Here is a 6,135-nt window from a genome sequence, read left to right on the forward strand (position 1 = left end):
TTTTTTTTTTACTTCATTCATTTTGCTTATGCAAAATCTTAATTTTATGTAATCACAATTGTCCATTTTATCTTCTATGATTCTCTCTATCCCCATTTGCTCATGAATATTCCCCTATCCATACATAGATCTGAAAGGCAATTTCTTTCTGTTCTAATTTACCTTGTCACCCTTTATATCTGTCATGTCTTTATTTGGAGCTTATCTTGGCATATAGTATGAAGCATTCTAAACCCAAGTCCTGTCAGACTACATTCCAGCATTACATTTTCCAGCAGGTTTTGTCAAATAATGAGTCCTTACTCCAGTATTTGAGTTCTTTGAGTTTGTTAAACACTAGACACGAGGTTTGTTTGCTTTTGTTATACTATAAACCTAATCTGTTCTATCAATCAACCTCTTTTTTTTTTAAACCAGTACAAAATCATTTCAATGATTACTGCTTCATAGTATAGTTTTATATCTGGTACTGCCAGACCTCCTTCCTTTCCATTTTTTTTTCATTATTTCCTCTAGATTCTTGACATTTTTTTCCTCCAGATGAATTTCATTTTTATTTTTACTAGTCCTATAAAGTAATCCTTTGGTAGTTTGATTGGTGGTGTTGCCTAGGTTATTACAGAAACTACCTGACCTTCCTGGCTCAAGTCTTTTCCTACTCAGGTTCATCCTACACATGGCTGCCAAATGGATTTTCCTTAAGTGCAGATCTGACCATGTGACTGACCCATTCAACTAACTTCAGAACTTTTCTATTGCTTCTGGAATAAAAATGTAAACTCTTCTGTTTAGCTTTCAATGTCCTACACAAGCTGGCCCCACTACCTTCTGTGGTTATCATTTCCTCTGCCTGCCCTTTGCAATCCAGCCAAACTGGCCTTTTCACATGATATTCCACCTCCTCCCTCCATGTCTTTGCAATGGCCATCTCCCGTGCCTGGGATGTCTTCCTTCCTTATTTCTGCCTCTTAGAAGTCCTCTCTTTCTTTAAGAGACACCATCTTCTAGGGGCAGCTGGGTAGCTCAGTGGATTGAGAGTCAGGCCTAGAGACAGGAGGTCCTAGGTTCAAACCCGGCCTCAGCCACTTCCCAGCTGTGTGACCCTGGGCAAGTCACTTGACACCCATTACCCACCCTTACCAATCTTCCACCTATGAGACAATACACCGAAGTACAAGGGTTAAAAAAAAATAGGATATTTAAAAGATACACCATCTTCTGCATGGCATTTTTCCTGATCTTCAAACTCAAAGTGCTCACCTTCCCAAACTACCTTGTATTTTACTACTTTGTTTATATGTAGATATCTGTGTAGATGTGGATAAACATATGTGCAGATCTTTGTGTTTTATTCATTCATGTTATATTTACACTCTATCTTTTTATATATACTTTTCTTATTGTGGGTTAAGAATCATTTCATTATTCCTACTTAAATTTCCAATGCTTAATCTATAGCAGCCACTTAATAGATTATTGTTGATTGATTTATAAAAATCATAAATCATAGCTAAAGAAACCAGTGGAGGGGGCAGCTGGGTGGCTCAGTGGATTGAGTACCAGGCCTAGAGATGGTAAGGTCCTGGGTTCTAATTTGACCTCAGATACTTCCTAGGTATGTGACCCTAGAAAAGTCACTTAACTCCCATTGCCTATCCCTTACCACTCTTCTGCCTTGGAACAAAAATACAGTATTGATTCTGAGATGGAAAGGGAAGGAAGGAAGGAAGGAAGGAAGCAAGGAAGGAAGCAAGGAAGGAAGGAAGCAAGGAAGGAAGGAAGGAAGCAAGGAAGGAAGGAAGGAAGGAAGGAAGGAAGGAAGCAAAGAAGGAAGCAAGGAAGGAAGGAAGGAAGGAAGGAAGCAAGGAAGGAAACCACTGGTCAAGTGGAGAGAAAGGAGAGAAACCAAAGCTGTCTCACTTCTCTCCCTTGAAAACCAAGGATCTTTGGGCTCTGATAGTCAAGTTTTTGCCTTATCCTACCCCAAACCAAGGGTTCATACTATCTTCCAGAGATTTCCAACTATACTAGCTATGTGATCCTTGACAAGTCACTCAACATTGATTTACCTAGCCCTTGCTGCTCTTCTGTTTTAGAACTGCTACTAAGATAGAAGTTAAGGGTTTAAGAAGAATAAGAATCATCATAAAATAAATATAGACAGCCAAACTAGAAAAATTTCAGTTATTTTATTGGTTTTCCAAGCTTTTTTGTTGTAACAGATATAAAAGTAAGAAATGTCAATAATGTTATTTTAGATAGACAAACTTTTGACCAATAAGATGAGAAACAAGTAAAAACCCAACCAAATAAAATATTCATGAACACAGATGATTACCATTTCCAAGGGCAGTCTAATCAATGTAAATCAAGTGCCAAAAGGAGATAACCAAAAATAATAGATCCTTGCTAGCCAGTCCAGTCTAGACTAGTCAGTCAACTCATATTTATTACGAATCTACTATGTGCCAGAAATTGTGATAATCACTGAAAAAGAAAAGTCAAAACCAAAAACAGCTCCTCTCCTCCCCCACCAAAAAAAATAACCCCAGTTCCAACTCTCAAATTGCACACAGACCAAAGTGAGAAACAAAATGCAAACCAGATACCACTAGGATAAATTGGGGTTAATCTCAAAGAAAAGATAAAGGAGGACTGGGAAAAGCCTCTTGTAGAAGTCAGGACTTTACTTGGATTTTGACATTAGACAGAGAAGCTAAGAGGCCAACATGAAAAGATAGAGTAAAAAGATACAGCAGACTCTGGCTTAAAATATAAATTAGTTTGTAAAATTTTACATAGGAAGATAGAAGATTATGAGCCATGCTGTAGTATAATAATAATAATAGCTCACATTTATATGTATTGTTTTAAGGTTTCCAAGGAACTTTGCATTATCTAATTTGATCTTTGTAACAACTCTATGAAGTAGATTATATAATTATTCTTATCTTATGGTTAAGGAAACTGAGGTGCAGGGAGATTAAGTGACTTGCCCAGGGTCACACAGCTAGGTGGTGTCTGGGTATTCAAACCTAAGCCTTCCTGATATGAAGTTCAGTATTTGTTCTCTTGACCACAATTCTTACAAAAGAGAAAGGGTAGAGAAAAAAATAAGTTGGCAGGAAATTTGGTAAGAGACATGATTAAGACAGGTTACCTTGGGATGTTTAGTGCATTTAAGTAGGAAACTGGGAGAACAAGAGAAACAAAACAGAAAAGATCCAACAAAATTCATATAGCAAATACTTCTTTATCAATGACAAGATTGGGAATATTACATGTGGAATCTCACGTTGAATTTTCTGATGGAATAACAAGAAAAGTGGAAAAGGCCCTATAGAAAACAAAGATAGAAGTATCTGGATTAGACAAAGCACTTACAGGAGTGTCTTGTGCTAGAGCAGTTATGCTTTTGCAAGCAGTGAGTGGTCAATGAAAGCACGGAGGATACCAAATGTTTGGAAAAAAATGTGTTTTTTAGGTCCAGACTTAGTATTTCACAGATGTGGTAAATTCCCAGTATGAACACCTCTTCCACTGATACAGACAAAAATGTCTTTTATGTCATCTGTGTCTTTTAATAGTATCCAAAAAAATATATCAATAACCATTGATCCAAATGCTTTATCTATACAATTATTATAAGAATATCCTAAATAGATACTGAAGGAATCCTTGATGAATGGAACAGGCTTTTCGGGTAATATTTAATAGAATCTTAAATTCTTAAATTATACATCTTAAATTATTAAAAGGTATACATAGGGGGCAGCTGGGTAGCTCAGTGGATTGAGAGCCAGGCCTGGAGACAGGAGGTCCTAGGTTCAAATCAGGCCTCAGACACTTCCCAGCTGTGTGACCCTGGGCAAGTCACTTGACCCCCATTGCCTACCCTTACCAATCTTCCACCTATAAATCAATACACAGAAGTTAAGGGTTTAAAATTAAAAAAAAAAAAAAAAAGGTATACATAATCCAAGATTCCACTGCTCTTATTGCATGTTTATAAGAAAGCATTTTGATAGGGGAGTCTTGTGCTGAAAAAGTCATGCTTTTGTAAGCAGTGAGGGGTCAATGAAAGCATCCTAACAAGATTTAATTTTTAAAATCTTACGTGTTAGGATAGGTTAAATTTTTACAGAATTCCTTCAAAGATACAATGAAGATTATTTTATTCAGTGATCCTGTAAGAAGCAGAATGATACAATGATAAAAGTAATGGATTTGGAGCCTAGGGATTGGGTTCAAAACCTGATCCTGGTGCTTGCTATTCACTAACTGTGTGCCCTTGAGTAAGCCATTTCATTGCTCCAGCCCTCAATTTATTTCAGAAAAAGTGAGGGGTTTAGACTAGATCTTAAAAGTCCCTTCTAGTTCTAAACCTATGATTGTTAATATCAGATAATGCCAAAAGTGTCATGGAGTATGTCCAGTGAAATATCCCAAGAGAAGAGAGATTTTCTATGAATGGGTTTTTGTCTGTGGATAATGCGGTAATGAATGAAACTCCAACATACTACCCCTATGGAGTTAGATCAACATCCCATAAAATTCATACATTCAATAAACATTTATGTACTATGTACTAAGTTAGGTGCTGGGGACACATAGGTGAAACAGACACATTTATTTCAGGAGAAATTGTGAAACAAATAATACAAAATTTTGTTGTTTAGTTGTGTCTGACTTTTCATGACCCTGTTTTGAGGTTTTCTTGGCAAAGATATTAGAGTGGTTTACCATTTCCTTCTCAAGCTAATTTTACAGGTGAGGAAACTGGGGCCAACAGGGTTAAGTGATTTGACCAGCTAGGATGTCTGAGGCTGGATTTGAACTCCTGAAGATAAGTCTCTGATTCCAACCCCAGTGCTCAATCCACTGTACTACCTAGCTGCTCATAAACAAAATATATAGCAAAATAATTTCAGGGAGGCTCATGAACAATTGGGGATGAATAGGATAGGTGGCAATTGAGCTCAGGATCCTACCCTGGGAGCTGAGGAGGGAGTACTTTCAAGGGCTGAGAGACAGCCAGTGCAAAAACATTGAGGACAGGAGATGGAATGTGTGAGTACAGCTAGTAGAGCAATTTGACCAAACCACCAAGTATATGGAGAATAATGTGCAATGTCTGGAGAGGGAGGCAACAACAAAAGTGACTACATCCAAGGCTCTAAATTCCAAACTACAGAATTTGTATTTTATCCTAGGGGCAATAGAGAGTGATTGACAACTGTTTTGGAGATGTATCAATGAAGGGAGAAACTAGAGGCACACAGATCATTTGGAAGGCTATTGTAATAATCCAGATGAGTGGTGTTGAGGGTCTGAATTAAGGTGATAACTAAAGGGATGGCTGTGTGAGTGAAGGGCATGAACTCAAGAAACGATGTTGAGGTAGAATAGACAGCACTTGCCAATTAATTAGTCAACAACCATTTGTTTAGCATCCACTATGTGCAATAATGAATGATACACTGTGCCAAGTGTTTGGAATACAAGGATAAAAGTTAAACAGTCCATCTCTGCAAGCAACTTACATTCTAATGTGGGAGACAATAAATATATATATATATACATACACATCTATATTTGTGTGTATGTGTATATTTGTTTCTATTTCTATTTGTATGTATACTGACAGACCTCAAACCCACTGGTGAATTAGAGTGAATCAGGGGGATGTCTACTCCAAACATATAAAGACTTCCTCCAGTGAAATGGGTAGATGAGAACAATTTGTTCCAATCGCCATGAAGGTAGTTGAAGCAGACACTGTGGAGCTCTTAGAGCTGGGTCAGGAATCAAAGATGCCAAGTTCATCTGCATCCCAGGCCATCACCAGTTGTCCTGACTTTCTGTCTTGCCAATAAACATGGATGACTCTGGAAGAGACAGTGAGACCTATAACTCTGAGCAATTCTGCCTCACTTAAATACAATTCATTGACAACTCAACACACACACCCTTCCTTTAATACTAGTTGATTGACTGATTGATAGATTTGCAATTTCCTGATAGTCTGAGCTGCAGATCAAACTTGAACCCAGCTGTTCTTTGTTTCAAGGGTCTCTCCTTCTCTACACACCCACACTATGCTTCCTGACTCCATTTTACAATTACAGTTTTGGA

Source organism: Gracilinanus agilis, chromosome 2, assembly GCF_016433145.1.
Source record: "Gracilinanus agilis isolate LMUSP501 chromosome 2, AgileGrace, whole genome shotgun sequence".
Lineage (NCBI taxonomy): Eukaryota > Metazoa > Chordata > Mammalia > Didelphimorphia > Didelphidae > Gracilinanus > Gracilinanus agilis.